Source organism: Nilaparvata lugens, chromosome 4 (genome assembly GCF_014356525.2).
Source record: "Nilaparvata lugens isolate BPH chromosome 4, ASM1435652v1, whole genome shotgun sequence".
Lineage (NCBI taxonomy): Eukaryota > Metazoa > Arthropoda > Insecta > Hemiptera > Delphacidae > Nilaparvata > Nilaparvata lugens.
Genome location: NC_052507.1, coordinates 22,083,603 through 22,106,687, shown reverse-complemented (window position 1 = coordinate 22,106,687; position 23,085 = coordinate 22,083,603). Strand labels below are relative to the sequence as shown.

General features: G+C 34.9%; 1 protein-coding gene across 5 annotated transcripts in view; it reads left to right on the top strand.

Annotated features, from left to right (window-relative positions):
- Window positions 1-23,085, top strand: part of LOC111057994 (synaptic vesicular amine transporter) — a 106,522-nt gene that overhangs the window by 12,971 nt on the left and 70,466 nt on the right. For 2 of the 5 annotated variants that reach the window (XM_039426955.1, XM_039426953.1), the window contains exon 2: window positions 22,176-22,332. The gene's annotated coding sequence lies outside the window, so the exon portion shown is untranslated. Of the gene's footprint in view, window positions 1-12,614; window positions 12,806-22,175; window positions 22,333-23,085 lie in introns of those variants that run through there. The other 3 variants (XM_022345485.2, XM_022345484.2, XM_039426957.1) reach the window with 3 other exon arrangements.

The following is a 23,085-nucleotide window of genomic DNA, read 5'->3' as shown; positions in this document are numbered from 1 at the left end:
ATTTCAAATCCAGAATTGAAGTAGGTAATGTCTATTTGTGTTTTAAAGTAATGAGTATTAATTTGAGTTTTATATTAAAAAAACCTAAAGAATGTTGACTTAATGATATAACTGAAGTTAAGTTAATTTGTTAACAACTTTTTCCAAATTAAACAAACGTCCCAGGAATTCCGGATGTGACAGTATGGGTTTCAGTGATTATAGACTTTCCAAGGGGGGGGGGAAACGTGAACCATTTAATCAATTAAAACGTGCTGAATTAGACTCATCTTTTATCGTAAAATCGTAACTTTGGGATTCAGGACTTGGGGATTAATAGATTACAAATTTTTATTTTGTTTGAATAGTAGATTTTCGGTTGTATCTTTACATTGAAATATGTGTCCATATTTTCTCTGTAAGGATCCAGCTGGGAATTTCAGTTTACTTCAAATTTATATTTAATAGTCTACTAAATTACTTACAAGTTGAACTAGTATATGAAAGGTTTAAAGGTCCGTTATTGATGAATGTTTTTAAAATGATTTTTGTCTCAAAGTTGTGAAGAATCGATTGAAGTTTCAAGGACCCTAGCCTTTTTCTAAATTTATTTTGATGTCACATATTTTTGAATAGACTTCCTATGTACAATTCCGTGATCTAACCCTTCTGGAATATTTGTCTTTACAGTGTTTTTTCTTTTATATCTGGAATTATTAATGACAATGTTTCACTAAGAGTTTTCTGAATTTTATCTTGTTCTTTCTTTTAAATATCTATTGTTATTCATGATAAACTTCTGAGAAATATCTATGATAACATTCAATTCTTCTTTCTGAAATTAGAGTCCTTTAAGCTTCTCATGATTCAATCTAAAACGTTTTTAATGTAAAGCAAACAGAGTAGACTACTACCGAATTGTCTGTATCGGAGATAACTTTCTAAATTTAGTAATTCTATTTTACGTTTTCATGATGCAACTTAATTTTGGTTCATTTACTGTTGAATTTAACAACTGTCAAAGGCGACAATATATTTGATATCTTTTCTCTATTTCGTTGTGTCTTTTGTCATTTCTGGATTCCCATTCTCTAGCACTAGGTATGTTTATTAAGCATCCCTTTTATTAAGTTATATTGCTTCTAAATTCTAAATTCCAAATTAACTTTCCAAATTCATAGCACGGCACAAGGTCGAGAAGAGACACGACTCTAGTCGAGAGCATGTGTTTCCAAATTATGACACTCAGACCAGTCGATTGTAGTCTCCGCGACGGTCACCATTTGAAAACACATGCTCTCGACAAGAGTCGAGTCTCTTCTCGACCTGAGTCGCGTAAGTGTGAGTTGAGCCTTATTCTCCCTCTTCATTGGCCCCGAACTTTTATATCTCTTGATTCATGTCCGAAAAGGAATAAAACAAGCGTCTATCAAGCATAGCAATCACACTGCGCGCTAGAAAAACGTCTTGAGCGACGAAAACTTTCCACTACATGTCGAATTAATATTATTTGAGCTCGTTGATGCTTGCATAAAACTGGGCACCGGGCACGGCTTATCGCAGCGATGCAAGCGCTTTGTTCGCCGTGCGCCACTCTATTGTCCACTAGCTCTACAACCCCCTCCCCGCACCCACACAACAACCAGCCGCTGTGACGTCACATTGTACAGCCGCCTCCGTCGCGTTTTGTAAACGCTCGTCCATGCGGAAACCGCCGATCGACTACAGTTCTAAACGATTCACTTTCAAAATATTTCCTCTCGTCTTTTATACTACCACAGAATTACAGAATTATAGGAGTTTTCTCTGATACTACCCACCAGCATACTATTCATCACCCCTTTCTCATGCCCCTCTTAGACTTCCACCATCACCACTTCATCCCTTCCTACGCTCTTCTCCTTATATTCGCTTTTCTTCCTTATATTCCATTTTCCTCTCTGTGCTCTCTCTCTCACACACTCTCTCTCTCTCAGCACTGCACTCTTACTCTATACTATCCTTCATAATGCTTTCCCCTTCTTTCCTTCCTTTTCTTTGTATCACCCTTCGCCTCCTCAACTCCTTCTTCCTGCTCCAAATATTGCTTCTTCATCATCCAGTACTTCATCACCCCTTCAAATTCTCAATCTGTTTCTTTCTTTTCTCACTCCTTTTCATAATTATTAACACTTTTATCTCATTTCTCTTATCAGTATGAATTTCCATCTAGCTTTTAGCCCTGTTGTCAATGTCTGCAGTAGCAGAGGTCTTCGGGGTGATTTGCAGCATTTATTTAGGATTTTCGTTCAATAATAATTATATATTAATTAGCATTTGAATAAATGCATTCTCTATTCAATTCCATCTGTAATCAGTATGACTATTCCTCCTTGTCCTCTTCTTTTTCTTCTTATATCGCCTCTACTACTCTCTTTTCCACTTTCCTGCTCCCATTCCTCTTTTATCCCTCCTCACACTTCTCTTCTTTGTCCTCCAATATCATACTTTTTTCTCATTCTCCACCTCATCTATTTTATTCTGTTTCTATGTTCTATCACTCACCTCATTTTTATTGTGAAAATTTATTTCTTTTGTTGAAATCGGTTTTCATGGCAAATGAATTGAAACTGATTTCTCTTCATCCCCACTCTTTCCACTATTTTTCTTCATCACCTCTAGTTACTGTATTTCTCAACCTCTTCTTCCTACCCAGTCTTATCGCTTATCTCCTCATTTCTTCCCTTCACTTTTATCACTCTACTCTTTTTCTCCAACACATCCATTTTATCCTTCTTCTTATCCCTCACCCTCCTAATCTTATTCTATCTATTCTTGCATTTCCTCTTGAAATACTGTTTGTGGCACCCAACCAGGGGCGCCATTTATGGGTGGCAGGGGGGGACTGGACCCCCCCCCCCCCAAAGGATCAGATAAATATTGAAAATACGAGTCTACACGAATCATTAGAATCTCATCCTGATTTGATACTTTTTTAATTAGTAGTAGTATAATTCCTTCTACAGTATCAACAATGTAGCAAAATTGCCTTGAAAGTATGGATACGGGTATGGAGTAATAAAGAATATATTTTTCTCTGTGGTATAGTTGAAGCTTCAATATAGAATGGGTATAATACTAGTAGTTCTGTGAAAAGTAGACCTCACGCAGTATTCTCATCCACAAGTACCTGATGTCACTTGTTTTAAATGTTAACAAACTCAGTTCACGTTTGAATTTGTATTCCATATGATATAATTCATCCAGTTCTATGATAATCTTTCTATCTGATAAAAATTAATTATTTACAATCAAAAATATCATAATTTCTCCAGCATTATTTAGTTCATTTGTTTATTTTTAATCACCTATTAATTTTTTTTTAATATGACAATATTGATACTAATGGGCACGCATAATAATACCATGACTGCAAAACAAAATATTGAAACCAAAGACCTTAAAGCTGCGATTAGACCAAAGTTATTAACAGAATGTTAATAACTCAATCCTCATAGATTATATTAGATGGAACATAACTTATCATACACATGATGAAGATGTGTGTTTGTCAACTTCCGTTCAATCTAATAGAATCTATAAGGATTAAGTTATTAACATTTTATTAATAACTTTGGTGTGAACCCAGCTTAAAGATGCATACCTCTTTAAGGTCTTCGATTGAAACTATAGACCTTATAAAAATACAGTAATAGACTGGCTTCTCCACACATCTGTGTAATCACTTGTCAGCTTATTTATGATGAATAAACTCTATAGTCTGATTTTTACTCTAATATTGGCGTATGAAGGAGGCTTCTTTTTCATTTCATATTATCCTTGAGATACAAAATCACCAAAAGCCTTGTATATATACGTCGACGCGCAATTTAAAAAGGAACATACCTGTCGAATTTCATGAAGATCTATTTCCGCGTTTCGCCGTAAATGTGCAAAATATAAACATTTAAACATTAAGGGCCGGTTTCCGAGCTCGGGATTTAGCTAAGTCCTAGACTTTAAACAGCTGGAGTCAGAAAATTGGTTTTCCAAAACGGGGCGTAGTCGCAGTCATTGTCATAGTCACGTTTGAATTAAATTTCGAAAAACTAGAAAATTGAACACAAAATAAAATGAAGAGAAAATAGTGTGAAGTTTCAGCTATTTTGAATTATTTAGGAATGTCTAATTTCGTCAAGGAAAAACGTTTCCAATTATAGAAATGAGAAAATAAAAACTACTCCTACTGTTATAAAAGCTGCGACTACGCCCCGTTTTGGAAAGCCAATTTTCTGACTCCATCTGTTCAAAGTCTATGACTTAGCTAAAGCCCGAGCTCGGAAACCGGCCCTAAGAGAAATGCCAAACCGTCAACTTGAATCGTAGACCTCACTTCGCTCGGTCAATTATTGATCAGGGCACAATAAGTGAGTTATTGCATAAATTTCAACGTGAGAATTAACAAGTTGCAAGATGTCAAAGTGAAAGCAAAAGGAAGGGCACAATCAGACAATCAAAAATGTATGTAAAGAGTTGGTGAGAATTATGGGAACAGCTTAATGTTTCGTTAGCTTTTTAACTGAAAGTTATTCTCCAAATAGAATAATATGATCCCAATGAAATTGTTGAAATTGTCATTGTAAAAGAAAAATTTATCTCTTTCCATTATTTTAAGAAATCTGTTTCAGTGTAGTCCTACTTTAGAGCCTCTCTGTAGACCTATATTTCTAATAAATATTTCATGATTTAATTAATAATGTACCTATGTATTCTTACTTCAACCACATTTGTATAAAACTGGAGAAAATGGAGCATATAATAACATCTTCGAATGTAACATTTATGAGGAAAAACCCAGGACCCTCTATCCGTTGGGGGTATTCCTTCCCCCCCCCCTCAAACCAGTTGGTTTTTGCCCCCCCTAGCAGTTTGGTAAAATGGCGCCACTGCACCCAACTCTAAATAATTCCGTCAACACTGAATGAAAGCTGGCTGACGTAGTAACGACTTACTAACGTCATTCAAGGAAATCTGCTTGATAAATTGTCTCTACCTGCGATTGAAATCCTTGAAGGCTGTAGCTCACAACTGGTACTGCCTGAAGACTTAATAATTATATCAATGTTGGATTGTTCATGCTGATATCCAATTCCAGCTAGGTACAATATTGATGACATAATAAGGTGTTGGAGTAGAAAGCAAACAGCACTATCTTCGCACATGATATTCATTATACAGAGTGTTTACAAACTGCCTACCAATAATCTAGGGCATTGTTCCTGGGTAACAAACATATCTAAATATCATAATTTTAATTGTCCGGAAGTCTTCAGTTACTCACAAAGAGACCATTTTGTTTTTTCACTTATTATTTATTTCTAAATGATGGTTAAACTAAAGGAATTGGAACTTTGCACAATCATTTATTACTACTTGACAAAGCTACAAAAAAATTATGATAATTTTTCAAATTCATAAAACAGAATGGCGGCAATATTAACTGAAATATGTTAGCTTTAGTGATAGGACACTGCTGGGGGTTTGTTGCAGTGCATCCAAAGGCATGCGGCTAAAGTCTGTCACAACAATGCAACAGTCTCCGTCTGCTTTGTATGTCATTTGTAAGCTATTCTAGATTTAATTATTTCAAACAATAAGTAATGTTACATAACCCTCTTGGGCTTGGCATTGTTAACAAACCTTTACCTAATTTTTCTCAACTCAAGTGAAAAAAGAAGAAGAAGAAGAAGAAGAAGAAGAAGAAGAAGAAGAAGAAGAAGAAGAAGAGAAGAAGAAGAAGAAAAGAAGAAGAAGAAGAAGAAGAAGAAGAAAAATAAGAAGAAGAAGAGAAGAAGCCGATGATAAGAATGATAAGAAAAAGATGATAATAATAATGTCTCTGATCGAGGGTACAACACGACCAGAGGAGTTTATTCAAATTATAGACATGATTACAAAAAGCATATAAGCTACAATTATTTACGAAGTATTAATACAATTGGTCGATTATTTGCTGATCTAAGAGAATGTGGCCCCACTATTCATATCAATATATGTCGGGATGCCACTAATTTTGCTATTGTTTAAGATTTTATGCAAAAGTAAAAAATTCTAATAAAGATACATCTTGCGAGTCATTAGAAGTTCATGAAAACCACATTTATGTACACATACTTAAAAAATAAAATTGATAACCTAAGATGTAGAAGTTTTATAAAACTTTAACATAAAAACATTTATAATACTATTATATAATACTATAAGAAAATTTTTCATAGAACTAATTGTTCTCCATGATTGATTCTATTAGACAGGAGCCAGTTTTTTGTTTTCGTTTTGAATGAATTGATTGGAACTGTTTTTTTAATAGCTATTGGCAGTTTATTGAAAATGTTTGGTCCTAAATATGTGGCTGACATCTGAGCAGCTGATGTTGTCATCCTGGGAATTGCCAAGTCCATGTTCCTTCTACGTGTTCCTTGCAGGTGATTCAAATTGATGAAGAGTTGTGGGTTCTTTCTGGTGAATGTTAGAAGTCTGTAAATCTGTCTTATGCTGAGGATTCTGAGCTCCGAGTATAGTAGTACTGAAGGGAAGAGTGGATGTTTGCGTCCTATTATCCTCAAAATTAGCTTCTGAACCTTGAAGATAGGATCGATGTGGCAGAAATTTGTGAGTAAAGATGTGGTGAGATGTTTTTCCTCTTATCATCTTCCTCTTTCTATTTTTCGAATACTTTTTTTAAGAAGAAGAAGAAAAAGAGGAATGAGGCGAAGAAAGTGAAGAAGAAGAACTGAGGAAGTCGTCTTGGCGGTCCATTAGTGCGACTTTGTGCGTCCGTTTTGTCGGACGGCAGAGCAGGCAGGCCTTCCTTTGAAGGGGCAGGGCAGGGCCTGGCGCCTGAAGGTGCACCTCAAGGGGGTCTTCGAGGGGGAAAAGGGCCCCTGATTAGAAAGAGGAGTTGAGAGGGTTTCGGTGTCGACGGTAGCAGCAGCAGCAGCAGCATTGCCACTGTGCTCACTTGGAGAACGCCAATTATCGGCGCTAGCTAACAGGTTTCACCACTTCGACCGACCACACGCCATCTTTTTGAAACCCTCACTTCCCCCTCCACCCCACCCACCATCCAATCCTCTCAGATCCGAGGACTGCGTCATTATCCTCGCAGCAACTCTTCAGCTATCTGCCATCTGCCACTCTTCCGTCCGTCTTTCAGTGACGACTACTGCTCGTCATTTGTATTTGTGGTGGTGGTTTGTTTACTGCACCATTGCTTCTCTTCTGCACACTTCAGTATCTCCATGGCTCTCTTCTCTTCAAATCGTCGATGTTGTCCTGACTGCATTGGGAGGCACAATTAACGTTTTATAACAAATCATGAAAATTGTTCCATTTCAAGTATTTACTATTAATTAAGCCTACTTCAAGAAGAAGACAATGATTATATTGCCTAATGATAATAACCATTAGAACCAGCTAATTTTGTGGTTTATGTAATCCAGTTCCATTTTCTCAATCCAGAGAATAGGTATACTCATAGGAGTATTATATTATTCACTTACCGATTTCATGTAATAAGCGGACTTTAGTTTCTGTATTATCATGGATTGATTTAGGTGTAGAAATAGTAGGCACAAGATTGACCGATGTGTGATTTCTCTTAGATCAAGCTCAACTATAAAGACACGTCTGGGAGTATCATAAGAGTGTGCTTTCTCATGAAGGTAGCTAAAAACTAAGGCTCAACCACAAAGTAGAAGGAATCTTACTCTTACTTCTTCTCTGCGACTCTAGTCGCAAATGGTGTGTTTCCAAATGGTGACACTCAGAACAGTCGATTCTAGTCTCCGCGACGTCACCCATTTGCGAAAACACATGCTCTCGACTAGAGTCGAGTCTCTTCTCGACCTGAGTCGCGTAAGTGTGAGTTGAGCCTTCACTTTCCATCCAATTTGAGTTACAGTATCCTTAGTATTTTGGAAAATATTATCAAACACGTTAAATGTTAAACACTAATAACCTACTGGAAATTTTTCCTGGCTTTGTGGAGGAAGCTCCTGCAATAAAGAACAATTAGGATTATTGGATTATCAGAGATTATCCACAATAGTAAAAATGCATCTAGAAACGGGAATGGGGTAGGGTGATTAATTAATCTGTTCGGATCCATACTTTAGAAGCAAATATTGTCCTTGCCACAATTAAAACATTGAAAGTTATAAAAAATTATCCTCTCTCTCTTCAATCACGCTACTACGCCTGAATCCATCTCTGTCCATCACTGCTCTCTTCCATCCTCTCACGCGCAACATTTAAATACTCAGCCTCAAGCAAGTAAAGAGATGGGTTGAAGCCATTGACCTCTCCATGTCAATTTTCAGAAACTTGATAAAACTCATAGTATCATTAGAGCACACATCACATGGAAATCGAGCTCTACCAGCCATTCATGTTACTGCAGCGGAATACAAGAGGTACAATGTCACAAATTCGCCGGCAACCAGTCAACGTGAATGGGGGGGGGGGGTTTAGAGCGAGTGGTGATCAATCATTGCAGCCCTCCGCAGTTGTGAAGTCAACTACATTTCTACTCAGCGGTTTCCATGCTGTGAAAGGCTGAAGTGATGGCGCGAGGCTCCAACCATCCACCTCTTGTTTCCACTGCAAATAGCTGCTACAAGCTAAATCAGTGCTAGGAGCAGATCGATCATCCGTTTCGAAATAGAAGACACAAAATTGATCGTGTGATGGTTAGTTTTAGGAAGTATGTTTTTACTCTTAAGGTGAGTTAGGTTAGTGTGTAAATGCCGTCGTCGACGAAGACAGGGTGAGGATCTCAGATCAGCTAGATTTAAATTTGTCTAAATAACCCAAACACCCAAACGTTTCTGTTTGATTATGTCTTGAAGGGGGAAGGTTAGATTCAAGGTACCTAGAATGTATTCTAGGTACATTGGTTAGATTGATACTTTTAGTTTGCAGTATGTTGATAATATTCTATATGTTTTGATAATCTTAGATAACTAGTAGTTCTGTGAACAGTAGACCTCACGCAGTATTCTCATCCACAAGTACCTGATTGAAACTATAGACCTTATGGAAATACAGCAATAGACTGGCTTCTCCACACATCTGTGAAATTACTTGTCAGCTGATTTTTGATGAATAATTCTATAGTCCGAATTTCACTCAAATATTGGCGTATGAAGGAGGCTCCTTTTTCCTTTTATATTATACTTGAAATGCAAATTTCCAAAAACCTTGTATATACGTCGACGCGCAATTAAAAAAGGAACATACCTGTCAAATTTCATGAAAATCTATTACCGCGTTTCGCCGTAAATGCGCAACATATAAACATTTGAACATCTGAACATTCAAACATTTAAACATTTAAACATTTAAACATTTAAACATTTAAACATTTAAACATTAAACATTTAAACATTTAAACATTTAAACATTTAACATTTAAACATTTAAACATTTAAACATTTAAACATTTAAACATTTAAACATTTAAACATTTAAACATTTAAACATTTAACATTAAACATTTAAACATTTAAACATTTAAACATTAAACATTTAAACATTTAAACATTTAAACATTTAACATTTAAACATTAAACATTTAAACATTTAAACATTTAAAATTTAAACATTTAAACATTTAAACATTTAAACATTTAAACATTAAACATTTAAACATTCAAACATTTAAACATTTAAACATTAAACATTTAAACATTTAAACATTTAAACATTTAAACATTAAACATTTAACATTTAAACATTTAAACATTTAAACATTTAACATTTAAACATTAAACATTTAAACATTTAAACATTTAAACATTTAAACATTTAAACATTTAAACATTTAAACATTTAAACATTAAACATTTAAACATTTAAACATTTAAACTATGTGTTCTTTTTATGAACTGCGCTACCTACCCACCTCATGCACGAGAAGGAGGTTACTAAGTCCATTTTCCAAGGATGGGGTGGACCCCCATTGGTTTCCCAGAGAGAAGACTCATACCAGTTGATAGAGCTGATGAATAACTATACAGGGTATGAATTTGAAAAAAATCGGTCAAGTTATTTTCGAAAAAATCGTGAAAAACATGTTTTTTAGTACGCCGCCATTTTTCTCAAGAATATTACGGAGCTACTGCAATTTTCCCAGAAGAAAAACTCATGTCATTTGATAGGGCTTATAAATAGCTATCCATGGTATAAATTTGAAGAAAATCGTTAGAGCAGTTTTCGAGAAAACCGTAAAAAAACATGGATTTTTAGTCATTATCCGCCATTTTTCTCAAGCATATTACGGAGCTCCTGGAATTTTCCCAGAAATGAGACTCATGCCAGTTGATAGGGCTTATAAATAGCTATCCATGGTATAAATTTGAAGGAATCTTTGGAGCCGTTTTCGAGAAAACCGTGAAAAACATGTTTTTTTAGTCATTATCCGCCATTTTTCTCAAGAATATTACGGAGCTCCTGAAATTTTCCCTGGAATGAGACTTATGCCAGTTGATGGGGCTTATAAATAGCTATCCATGGTATAAATTTGAAGAAAATCGTTAGAGCAGTTTTCGAGAAAACCGTGAAAAACATGTTTTTTTAGTCATTATCCGCCATTTTTTCCGCCATCTTGAATTGAATTTTATTGAATTTCTTATTGTCGGGTCCTCATGGTATAAGGACCTTAAGTTTAAAATTTCAAGTCAATCGGTCAATTAGGAATGGAGTTATCGTGTTCACAGACATACACACACAGACATACACACACACACACACACACACACACACACACACACACACACCACACACACACACACACAACACACACACACACACACCACACACACACACACATATACACACACAGACCAATACCCAAAAATCATGTTTTTGGACTCAGGGGTCCTTGAAACGTATAGAAAACTTGAAATTTGGGTACCTTAATTTTTTTTGGAAAGCAATACTTTCCTTACCTATGGTAGTAGGGCAAGGAAAGTAAAAAGGAACATACCTGTCAAATTTCATGAATATTACCGCGTTTCGCCGTAAATGCGCAACATATGAACATTTAAACATTTGAACATTCAAACATTTAAACATTAAGAGAAATGCCAAACCGTCGACTTGAATCTTAAACCTCACTTCGCTCGGTCAATAAACATGAATAACAAACTGTTATTTGATCAGCTGTTTTAGCACATTGAAATCTGAACTGTATGAATGTTATCAGACAACAATGCCTGCCGTCCTAGACGTCGGCAGATCACGCCCAAACCAAAACCCACATCTAGGAGATTGATGCTTTTCTGCATTGGGAACTGGTCGAACAGTCGACTCAACAACATTCGTTTTTGCTGGATGCCCCTGGAATTCATATAGAGATTTGTGAAAGACTTTGTATCCCTTTGATTCCTTCCCTTAAAGATCTCCAAATTAAGATATCCAGCAACCCTGTTTGTAGTCCCACTGGTACCTACTAGAGAATTAATTAAAGGAAAATTGATTCATAGGAGTACAACTGTTAATTGATTTTCTTTCCATTTCCCTGACAGATAACTGAAGCTCTCTTTCGATTTATGTGCACTGCATACTGAAGAAAAATGTTGGAAATTGCAGATCTTTTAAGTACAATTAAATCTATTTTTATTTTTAAGAGTAGTAAATATTCACCAATTTTTTATTAGTGATCGATTTAATTAGTTGACGATTTCCAAGGAATTTGAGACACATATTATGAGTGACTCTCCATAAAAAATCTATAAAATAATGAAGAAAAGAATTGGCTTATACATACAAGAGATTGGAAATACATGAACTACGCATCATCACGTCTGAACCGCACTGAACTGATAAACTTGAATTTTGCATGTAGATTATTAATTCACCAAGAATGAATAAAGTCCTATTTTCATTTTTATTAATCGAATAATCATAATTCTAGTAATCAAAACATATTTATTCAATTTATGATGGATAGTCTATGTAAGATGAAAGCCAAATAAAATCGTTTCTCTATTGTAAATTATCACAGTTGTTAATACTTTCAATATAAGCAAGGAACTGTAAAACAAAAGTCAATCTATTTGTGCTTTAAACAGACCCTTGCGGAGCACGGGTTACCTGCTAGTGGAAAATTAAGTGGACTAGCAATAATCTGTCGGTTTTTGTTACCTAAAGCAATTTAAAATTATATAAAAAAATGTATACAGTACAGTGAGTATTGAATTGTGAGTATTGAATATTGAGTATTGAGTATTGTGAGTATTGAATTTACATTCTATCCTCACTGATGCAGTAGGACTAAATTTTAGCAGTATAAGAAATGAGCAAACTTGTAACTTATTTATGATTTCATTAACAAAAAATATTATTTTTATTCGAAACGTGCACTTCAGCACTCAACTAGCTATCAAATGTGCTATGAATGGCACATTTGAAAGCAACTATTCATAACAAACACTATTCCTTGAACATTGAGAAAGCAGCAAGCATTTATTTCTCCTTTTACTTGCAAAGTGAGGAGTGATGTGAGCGAAGCATGGTGGTAGTGGGGTGGGGAGGCGGTGGTGGTAAGGGGTTGGGGGTGGTGATCTTGCGCTTTGCGAGCGCGGGCGGAGGCGGCCGGGTGCTGTGGCAGAAAGACGGCAAAGCGGCATAGGGCCGCACTGGAGGCACTCTGGCCGACTGCCAGAGCTATTTGCCGCCTCCGACTCCAGCACTGCCTCCAGTAAGTCACTTCTCTCCTATACTTAGCACTGTAGACCTGTTGAGCGCTACTCACCTCCTCAACACTACCATCCCCTCGTTTCTGGTAATTCTGTCTTTTCATACTTCAATTTGACTTACATTACGGAATGATTAAAATGTGTTTTGACTTTGATCGTTTTCGGGAAAACTTGGAATTTTTTCAACTTGATCTTAATTTCAATCAGACACTTGAAAATGTAAAATTCATGATCCTATCTCTCAACTGAAATCAATAAGAATTCAAAATGAAATATAATGTTTAATTGTTCTACTTTGACTTTGATAATGGCCATAGATAAATTTTCATTTTCAGTCTTCAATATTATCCTAAAATCACTTCTTATAGTTCTATCTCTTTGCGATCGAGTTCTTGTATTTGAATTCACTACGTTTAATCAGAATGATTTCTCAATTGAATACATTTTTCATATACAGTAGTGAGAAAAATTCTTAGTTGATTGTTATTGTATTATTCTGTACAATTAGAGGGTAAATGTGATTCGCGGTTCGTTTTCTCTTCTGTTATGTGAATTGATAAATTGGTCTGCTTCTTTTGGCAAATGTTGTTGTGTTGAAATCAATATTTCGTATAAATATGATTCCTGATGGAATTTCAAAAATGGAAAAATTGATGTAGGCCTAGCCTTTCCACGAAAATAGAAATGCAGCTTGGAGCTTTGTTCATTGGAGCAAGGTGCAATGAAGTTCAGTTTCACCTTCAAATCGTTTGGCATGATTTTATGAAAAAATGTAATGGGAGTTGTGGTACGTTTCTTTGTAGTGTTGAATCGCTAAATTTCACATCAATTGAAATAGAATTTTTAACGATTCAAAGGATTCAGTTTGATTTTGAGTTTTGTTATGACTTTTGATTGATCAGTTTGGATTTCGATTCCATAAAAATTTTCATTACGTAGTTCTATTTTTTCTAGCTTGGTGTTTTTCTGGCTGTTTCCATTTCCTACTTTCTAATTCTATTTCCTCATGATCGTTCTGTTGGTATTTGTGGTAATAATTTTACCAAATTTGCCTAGTTGTGAATTTGAACCAAGTTCAAATCCAACCAACTTAACCGACTGGAAACATTATTAAATTCACAGTAAAATAGATTTCATGCCCGTCAAATAATTCGAAAAAGTTTAATCATTTATTGGAAATCGCATCTTAGTTTCTTACTTGATAGAATAATTGGAAAAACTGCTCTTATTTTCAATTAATGCGTAAAAAAGATTGAGTATCTGACATCATTAATTATTAGCAGATTGGTATTATGTTCAAAAACGTTAGCTTCCAATCAAATCGCTTATTGCGACTTGTTCATCGACGAAGATAAATCACCATCATAGAGATTAGGAAAAGCAGATTACAAAAATGACAGAACGTCTTTATAAGGAACTTCTATTTCAGGTTCAATAAATATTTAAATTGAATTTCCGAAAATTCTCTCACTGAGACTGAAACATTCCCAGTCAACTTATTCTTTTGCCAGCAGAGTATTAGAAAACTCGACATGAGGTTTCAATTAAGAGTTGAGAGTCTGAACGCAGCCCAGAATTTCATACTGAGGTTGACGACAGGACTGGCTTTGAGGATGGGTTGCACAATATTTCCTATTAAAAAGTGGACTGCATATCTGGTGTGCGGCAGCTGACTTCCAATTAATGAAAACAGGCCAACCCCTCACACCCTCTCACACACTCTCTCACTCATTCCACTCACTTTGCGGCAACTTCATTTTCTGAGTCATTTTGACAACCACCAATACCACTAGAAAGTCGCTGTTCAGTATGTGCGTTTCGATTTTCAAGAAAAATTCCTATTAAAATTCTATGAAAATTGTGACGAAAAATACGAATACAATAATTGAAGGCCTTTTCACTGGAAAAGTGGAATCTCATTATTAACATAATACACCCTACATAGCTGCATTAATTTTCTTCTGATGACATTCTTAAATCTTCTTCCAATTTTAAAAGTAGTATACTGTTTCAAGTGTGTTGTGCGTCATTTATGCCTTTTTTGAATATGATGGTTCTCAGATCGCAAAAATAAGAATGTTAAACGATCATCTTCAATGAATAATGTTGAAGTTATATTTCTAAAAATCACTTGAGTATCAATTTTCTTGGATCTGTGAGCTACCATATTGGAAAATTCGTTTTAATGGATAATTCGTATTACAATAATTGATAATAATATTCAGCATAAAATGAAGATTTTATCAAAAAAATTTGCAAGTTACAGAGTTCGATAACAGAAGGTTGCAAATATTGGTAGTGAAGTTTTAATATCCTCATTGTACTTCTAGAAACACCAAAATGGATTATCTATTAAATTGTATTGCAAATAAAATTCGCAGATAGCAAAACATGGATTGTTATTAGAATTATGTTCACGTATAACCGTTTTCGATAAATTGTCATCCTATGAGGGAAAACCACATCAAGTATCAAACATCATAACTTATTGTTAGAAATTCTCAAACAATCTGAACAATAAATTTCAAATTTATTTTATGGGGATTTGTTTTCTAAATGAAAGGCTGAAAAGACATAACTTCACTAATCATGGGTTGCATCTAAATCGATCTGGCAAAGTAATCTTTTGTAATAGATTGGCAGAGCTGATTGAAAGCCGTTTGCAATCCTCTGGTTTAAAAACAGTCAAAAAAACAAATAACGATTTTTTAGTAAATTGGCTCAAAACAGGGAAAGGGAAATAGCTACAAATGCTAGAGATAGAGTAGCACAAGATGGTAAGGTTTTTAGTATTTATCATCAAAATATTCAGTATCTTCGCAACAAAATTGACAGATTAGAAGTATTTCTTTAACAGGAGGATCCTGACATTGTTATTTTCACAGAGCATGGCTTAAAAATAAAGGAAATAAATCAAGTTAGGATTCCAGGCTATTCACTGAGATCAGAATTTTGTAGAATAGCTCATAGAAGTGGTGGTGTATGTATATTCACTAGCAATGCTAAACATACCCAAACTTATGAACTGGATTTTGTTAAGAGATTTTCTGTTGAGATGGATTTAGAGGTGACGGGACTAAGGTTAAAAATTGATGATCGATTTGAGGTAGTAGTGTTAGGTATCTATAGGTCACCAAATGGAGACTGGCAAAAATTTTGTGAGCTGCTCCATACACTTTTGGAAATTACAACCGCTCGTTTCACAAATGTTATAGTAGTAGGAGATTTCAATACCGATTTTGCCAGGCAGGATAAAATGACAGAGGATATTAGAGATATTATTAATATGAATAATTTAGAAATTAAGGTCCACGAATATACAAGAGTAACTCGAACTTCACAGACAATTATTGATAATATCCTCACAAATATAGAAGGTTGTAATGTCAGGTTAGGTAGCTCAGATCTATCAGATCATAACTATCAAATTTTAGATGTTAAGTTGCAGGGCCAGAATCCAAGCAGAAAAAAAACTTTTGTGAAAGAAATTCAGCAATATGAGCTAGGAAATATAAATTGTTTGAAGCAGGAACTGCTTCAAGAAAATTGGAGTAGTGTTTATAACAGTTGTAACCTAAATTACAAATATAAGCAATTCATTGATACTCTAAGATTTCACATTAGTGTATGCTGTCCGATAAAAAAAGTCAAAGTAAAAAGTAAATTAAACAAAGTAGATGAATGGATAACTGAAGATATCCTTACTCAAAGAAATATTGTTAGGGAAGCTTATGAGGAATTTAAATTAGTGAGGGATGTTCCGAGTGAGGTCAAATACAAATGTCTAAGAAAAACTATGCAAAAGAAGTGAGGAAAGCTAAGTGTAAGAAAACAGCTGAAATATTAACAACTAGTACCAATTTTAACTCTGCTGTTTGGGAGGTAATTAATAGAAATAGGAGAGCAGCTCAAAAGGATACAGTTACTAATGTCCCTAGGATAATCGATGAACATGGAAATTATATGGATGATAGTATAGACATTTGTAACTTTTTCAATAAATATTATCAACAGGTTGCATATAATCTCCAAAAGTCACTGAACACTAATACTTATAATACAACTACATTAAATGCTGAGCCAATTGAAAAGGTATTTAAATTTCATCCATTATCAAGAGATGAGTTGTCAAGAATAATAAAAAATTTGAATAACAAAAAAACAGTAGGATTGGATGGGGTCTCAAGCAAAATTTTAAAAGAATGTGAAAATGAATTACTGGACCCTTTATTGCATCTCCTTAATACTTCACTAGAGCAGGGTATTTTCCCTGATGATCTGAAACAAGGAAAAATTTTGCCAATTTTCAAGAGCGGTGATTCTGAAAGAGTTGAAAATTATAGACCCATTAGTATTCTAAATGTAATAAGTAAAATTTTTGAAAGAGTAGTTTTAAATAGGTTATTGATGCACCTGGAAGAAATTAATTTCATATGTGATGAACAGCATGGGTTCCAGAAAGGGAAATCTACTAAGACTGCAATAGTATCCCTTGTTGAAAGACTAATAGATATAATAGATTCAGGTGAGAAGGCAGCCGCAATATTTCTTGATTTATCCAAAGCTTTTGATTGTGTGAACCATAGAATATTATTGGAAATACTAAAAACTGTAGGTGTGAATGGTATAGAACTAAAATGGTTTGAATCATATCTCATAGGTAGAAACCAGTGTGTTGAGCTTACCAAGGTGGATGGGAATGAAATAGTAAAAATTAAATCTCAAAAACTGGAGGTCCAGGCTGGAGTACCTCAAGGCTCAATTCTGGGTCCCTTACTGTTTCTGTTGTATGTGAACCAATTACCAAAAGAGTTAAAAGATCACAGAGCTCTGTTGTTTGCTGATGACACATCGCTTATCTTTAACAATTATTTATTAGATAGTCTAGAAATAAATGCTTTTACTGGAGTACAGTCAATTGTCCAATTCTTGAAGCAAAGGCAATTAACAATAAATAGTAAGAAATGTCAATTCCTACAATTCAAAAGTAAATATATTCAGTAGAGGATAGAGAAATAAATGTGTTTGTAGAGGAAAATGAATTAGACCAAGAAGAGAAAGTAGCATTCTTGGGAATTTTATTGGACAGGAAATTAACATGGCATCCTTACATTGAGAGGATATGTAATAAGATATCATCTGGGGTATTTGTCCTGCGGCAGCTTGCTAGGCTGAATGATAAAAAACTACTGTTAACTGCTTACCATGGACTTATACTATCTCATATTAGGTATGCTATTTTAGTATGGGGTAATTCATCTCAACAAAATATGGACAGAGTGTTTAAGATTCAAAAGAAGGCACTCAGATGTATAGAGAAAGTGAATAGGTTAGACTCTTGTAGGCCTTTATTTAAAAAGCTTGGTCTATTAACTGTGCCATCTTTGTATGTATATGAAGTTGTAATGCATGTGAAAACGAGTGGTATGATCAATAATTATAGTTAAGAAATGTGCTATTGCAGTTCGAAAGAAGAGTAACGGGGATTTATACAGTTATAGGGAGGATTACGAAAATTCACAAGATATTCTTATTATTTAGGAGAAGTACTGAGTTATTGGAAAGAGCGTCAATTGAGAGAGGAATAAATTGTGACGTAATGATTCCTCGAAAGAACATTTTGAACTTATACAGAACAAGCTCTGAAAATCACTTTTTCGCGACCAGTAACGTCGGAATTCTTTCGAAGAGAAAATAACGCTTGATTGACAAATAGCTTTGCGGAATTGGCGAAGTTGATATAGTATACAATAATGAGACAGCATCATTTTTCAATCAATCAAACCATGAAATACTGCATCTGTTATGTCCATCAATCTTCATTGCAATTCTGGAGAGACTTCAATATTCTTCTTGATTGTGATAACATCAAAACGTCCCTGGCATCATAACAATGTGAGAGGCAAGATGGGAGGAAAACGAGAATGGAAGAATTCATCTACGCTCTACTAATTTTGAAAATTGAAAACGTATACATTGGAACTGGGAAGTTTAAGATATTATTAAGGAGAAGTGTCAAAAAAGTATTAATAAAGTCAAGGGATGAAATAAGTTACTATAATTAAATCCACAATGAAAAGATCTCATTCAATGGAGGCATTGTTCAAATTACTCCCGAAATGTTCATGATATTTGCCTATACTTTACTTTAGCACACTTTTTTGCTAGAAATGTTTTAAAGAAGGTTTCTAGAGTCGCCAGATACTGGATTCGTAGAAACCAAGAAGTTCCGAGTACAAACTCAGCTATGAACGAAAGTTTTTTGGTCATATTACTGCCGTGTTTTTGGATCAACAAGATAAATAGGCAGAACCGGTTGAAATTGTATAACAGTGAAAGGGCCCAATGACAGGTACAATATTCATATTAGACAAGGTTGAACCATCGCTTGACTGGGAAAGTTTTCAAGGGACTTGTAAAGGATATACTTCGAGGACAATGAAAGTCATACAAATATTATAATTATTACCATTTTTATATTATGAAGGTTTTGCCAATGTAGGACCCATAACGGTTTTATTTATGAAGAATGATTAGACAATCCTTCTTAGTTCAATTTCATGGAACTTCAAGCCATCTCAAAATTTGAAGGTCTGAATATGTACGATCAAATCAAATACGATCACTAACGGAAATATAGCAGAAATAAGAATTATCAATAAATGTAGTAATAATCAATGAGAACTCGATAAACGATCGAATATTTTCCCACAGTATTTCCCATTTTGTATGTAAGTAGAAAGGATTAACATAACATAACATAAGTTTTATTATTTTATTATTATTATTTTATTGATTCAATGATACAAAATTATTATTTAAAATAATTTGGGGAGGATCAACAGGCACAGCCCAAAACTGTTCCTCCCCCGAATTTTGATTCATTAAAATAGTCCAGAAAAAAGGTTATGTTTCCTTCACTTAATAAAATTTGTCTAATTTTCTCACAAACACTTGAAACAATTATTAATTTGAATTTAGAAAGATTAAGATCTGAATTGATAACAAAATTCCTTTTTACTTAGCACTCGAAACTGTAAAATAAATATAAATTTGAAATATTTTGTTCCGAAAATTAAAACAATCTTCTCCACTAGAATCACAGCTGTGTGATTTTTAAGATTAAATGATTCAGGATTAAGTGAGTTAGATTTTTTATAAGTGAAAAGGTAAGTAGTCATGTGATTGATGTAGACGTGAGTTAACGATCTCCTAGTTTATTCAGGCGGTGAATACTCTGTCGTCTGTACGCTTCTATAAAAGCCCACTGACAGTTTATGGAACTTACACTCATTTGTGTGTGGAATTATAGCTCGATAAAAATGGTTGTTGCAACAAAATCTTATCGAAAATAAGTGTCGGTATATAAATTCTGCACGAGTATTCATTTTATAGCACAGGAGCTCATTATCGAAAGCCATTAATATGAGTGATGTGGAGTGAGCTTAGTCGTGCTCTATAGGTTTGCAATGATGGTTTAAATCGTAGCGGTAATCTTGGGAATCGATTTGTGGCTTATCGGGGACACCACAGGCCGGCAGCTGAGGGCTACCTCTCCCACCCAAACAGCAATTATGGCTTCTGTTGAAATAGTTTCGGGATAGCCCTTGACCCACGGTTAGAATTTAATAGTGGCAGCACTAAATCCGCAAGGTATCAAAGTAGAATCACAAATGAGCTTTTAGGAATAAAATTAAGTAGATCTATAGGTGCGTACAGACTTATGCGCCACGAACACAACTGCATTTCACTTTTCATCAGCTGATGCTATGCTTATTATATCTGTATTTGTACAGGAACAGTAAAGAAACAGTACAGAAACGGTAAAATACAGATATAATAAGCATAGCTTATTATCAGCTGATAAAATGTAAAATGCGCGTGTTCGTGGCGCATAGCTTGAGTAGGGGGTCCGGTGTTGAACAAATTTCTTTTGGTATTGGATAGTTAATAAAGAGATGTCATTCCCAAATTATTTCATCTCAGAATGATATCTTCATAGTATTTTATTAAATACAAGCTGGTAACCCGTGCTTTGCACTGGGGAAAATTTATGTACAGCAAACATGGAAAAGAAAAAGTTATTTAATATTCCGTCAAAATGACGTGGATAATCTTAATTTGAGTTGGAAATAATCAGCCAAAAAATGAGTTTGATCAGTCTCAAACCCGCAATCTTTCATTCATGAGTCGCGCGTGCTAACCATAACACCACGGGAATTAATTACAGGAAAGTCTATTAGGTTGGACTTTTATCATTGCGTAAACTTAATCACAAATTGAATGAATTTGTTTTAAATTGAATTGGAATTAATTTATTGATAGCAATCAAAAAAGGTCTCTGACCATCCTCGGTAGATTAGGAATCTTTATGCAAATTTTCAAGTTAATCAGTTCAGACATGATACATTCGTATATTTCCTATATCGTACGTGTCTATGCAGATTCTTTTCTTTATTTGATTATATCAATGATACATAAAAGTGGATTCATTTTCAGTTTCTTGGTAGTTTGCAGTAGCACATCGATAATAATTTTCAGTAGCACTATAGTGACGATAATTTCTAGCACGGTAAATAACTGGAGTCCTCTTGGAATGCTTTGACGACTTTGAGGCAGTTACGGTGCTACTGAGTCGAGGCAATAAGCAATCGACAGGTCTGAATTGTGGCAAGATCAGCTCAGGCTACTCGAATAAGCCGAGTGTGAATGCGGGACGCATTGCAAGGCTCGGCAGGCGTTTAGCCCTAGAGTGAGCCTAATCTATTGCTCCACTTCCTTACCGATCCATTGCATTCAAATTCGCTCTCTCTCTCCCATCTCACTCTCACCGTATTTCATCAAACTTCTCCATTCCACTGCTTATCTATAGGGGTACACCAGGCGCTGGTCATCATCCTGTTATTGATACTCTAATAAACAAAGTGATCTGCTTATTACGGGACTACGTGCTGGTACCAACACATTCTGTAATGATTCCCGTTCAAATTCTCAATCCTCCACTGCCTAATTTGTATTTTTCCATTGAGCACAAAAACAAAAGTGATCAATTGATCAGATTGACTGATTAGATTGATTTTCATATGGTGAGATATCAAAAACGGTAATTATTATAAAACTCTTCTCAAACAGTGAGATATCAAAAACGGTAATCAATATGAAACTCTTCTTGAACAGTGAGATATCAAAAACGGTAATCATTATAAAACTCTTCTTTGATAGAAGTGGAGTGTGGAGGAGGAAAAAATAATAGTAGTTGCATATTTGACATACTAGAAGAACTGCGCAAAATAATAAGGATATAATTATAATAGTAGTGGAGATACAATATTAGGGACAGAGATTTTGAACAAACCAAGCGGCACTTTGCGCTGTATATGGTTCAGACTAGCTTTATTTTCGATATTGTACGGATCAGATCGATAAAAAATGTATTGTTTTGCAATTTGTTGACAGACAGGCATGTTTGGTGGTTGGAAATCGGCAGCGGGTGATTGGTCAGTGAGACAGTGAGAGGCAGCTGAGAGCACCCCGACCCAACATCCTTCAAGAGGGTGGCAAAGCAACTCAACTGATTGTCCCAGCAGCTCATCTACTCGACTGAAAGCACAGGGTGAGTGAGTTTCATATCAATATTCATATCAAAAGTTCTACGATTTTCTATTTCACAGATTGTAATTATTGTATAATTAACTTTTGAACAAGAGATGTGATTCATGGGAATCTATTTATTGGAAACAAAAAATACAATGGCTCCTACTGAAATACATACAGTTTTTTCTATTCATTTATTTGTGGATTGATAAATCATATAGATATGACCGGGAAATAACAAAAGGCATGGCCCAAAATCCAAATTTTCAAGTAATAGAATTTAATGTTCAAGTTTTAACAGGAGCCATTCTATAACATTACTATTGTACAATGTTGCTTGAGAGCTAAATTGTATTGATTAAATACAACAAAGAATTGAGTTCAAATTGTACTTGGTTACAAAAATTATTCTCTAGGAATGGAGAGAAAAAATAGGATGAATTTGTGGCAAAACCTTTTCAATAATTTAAAATTCCTGTACAAGTACGTCTCAGACAATATTATCCCATTTTACATCGATAACACAGAACAATCAATTCATCTCATGCTCCAAACAACTACTTCCTGGAAATCTACGGTCCAAGGAATTGGAATAGAGAGTGAATGCCTGTTCTGATTGGAAATTGTCGAAGGCTGGATAACAGCTACTGCTGAATACACGTGATTAGAACAGAGACAACGCGTTTTTGCAACGCGATGCGAGGCACATAGAGAGCGGTGTGTCGATGACCACAATTCGCTTGTTCACAACTCCTCTCCCCTTGATCATCCC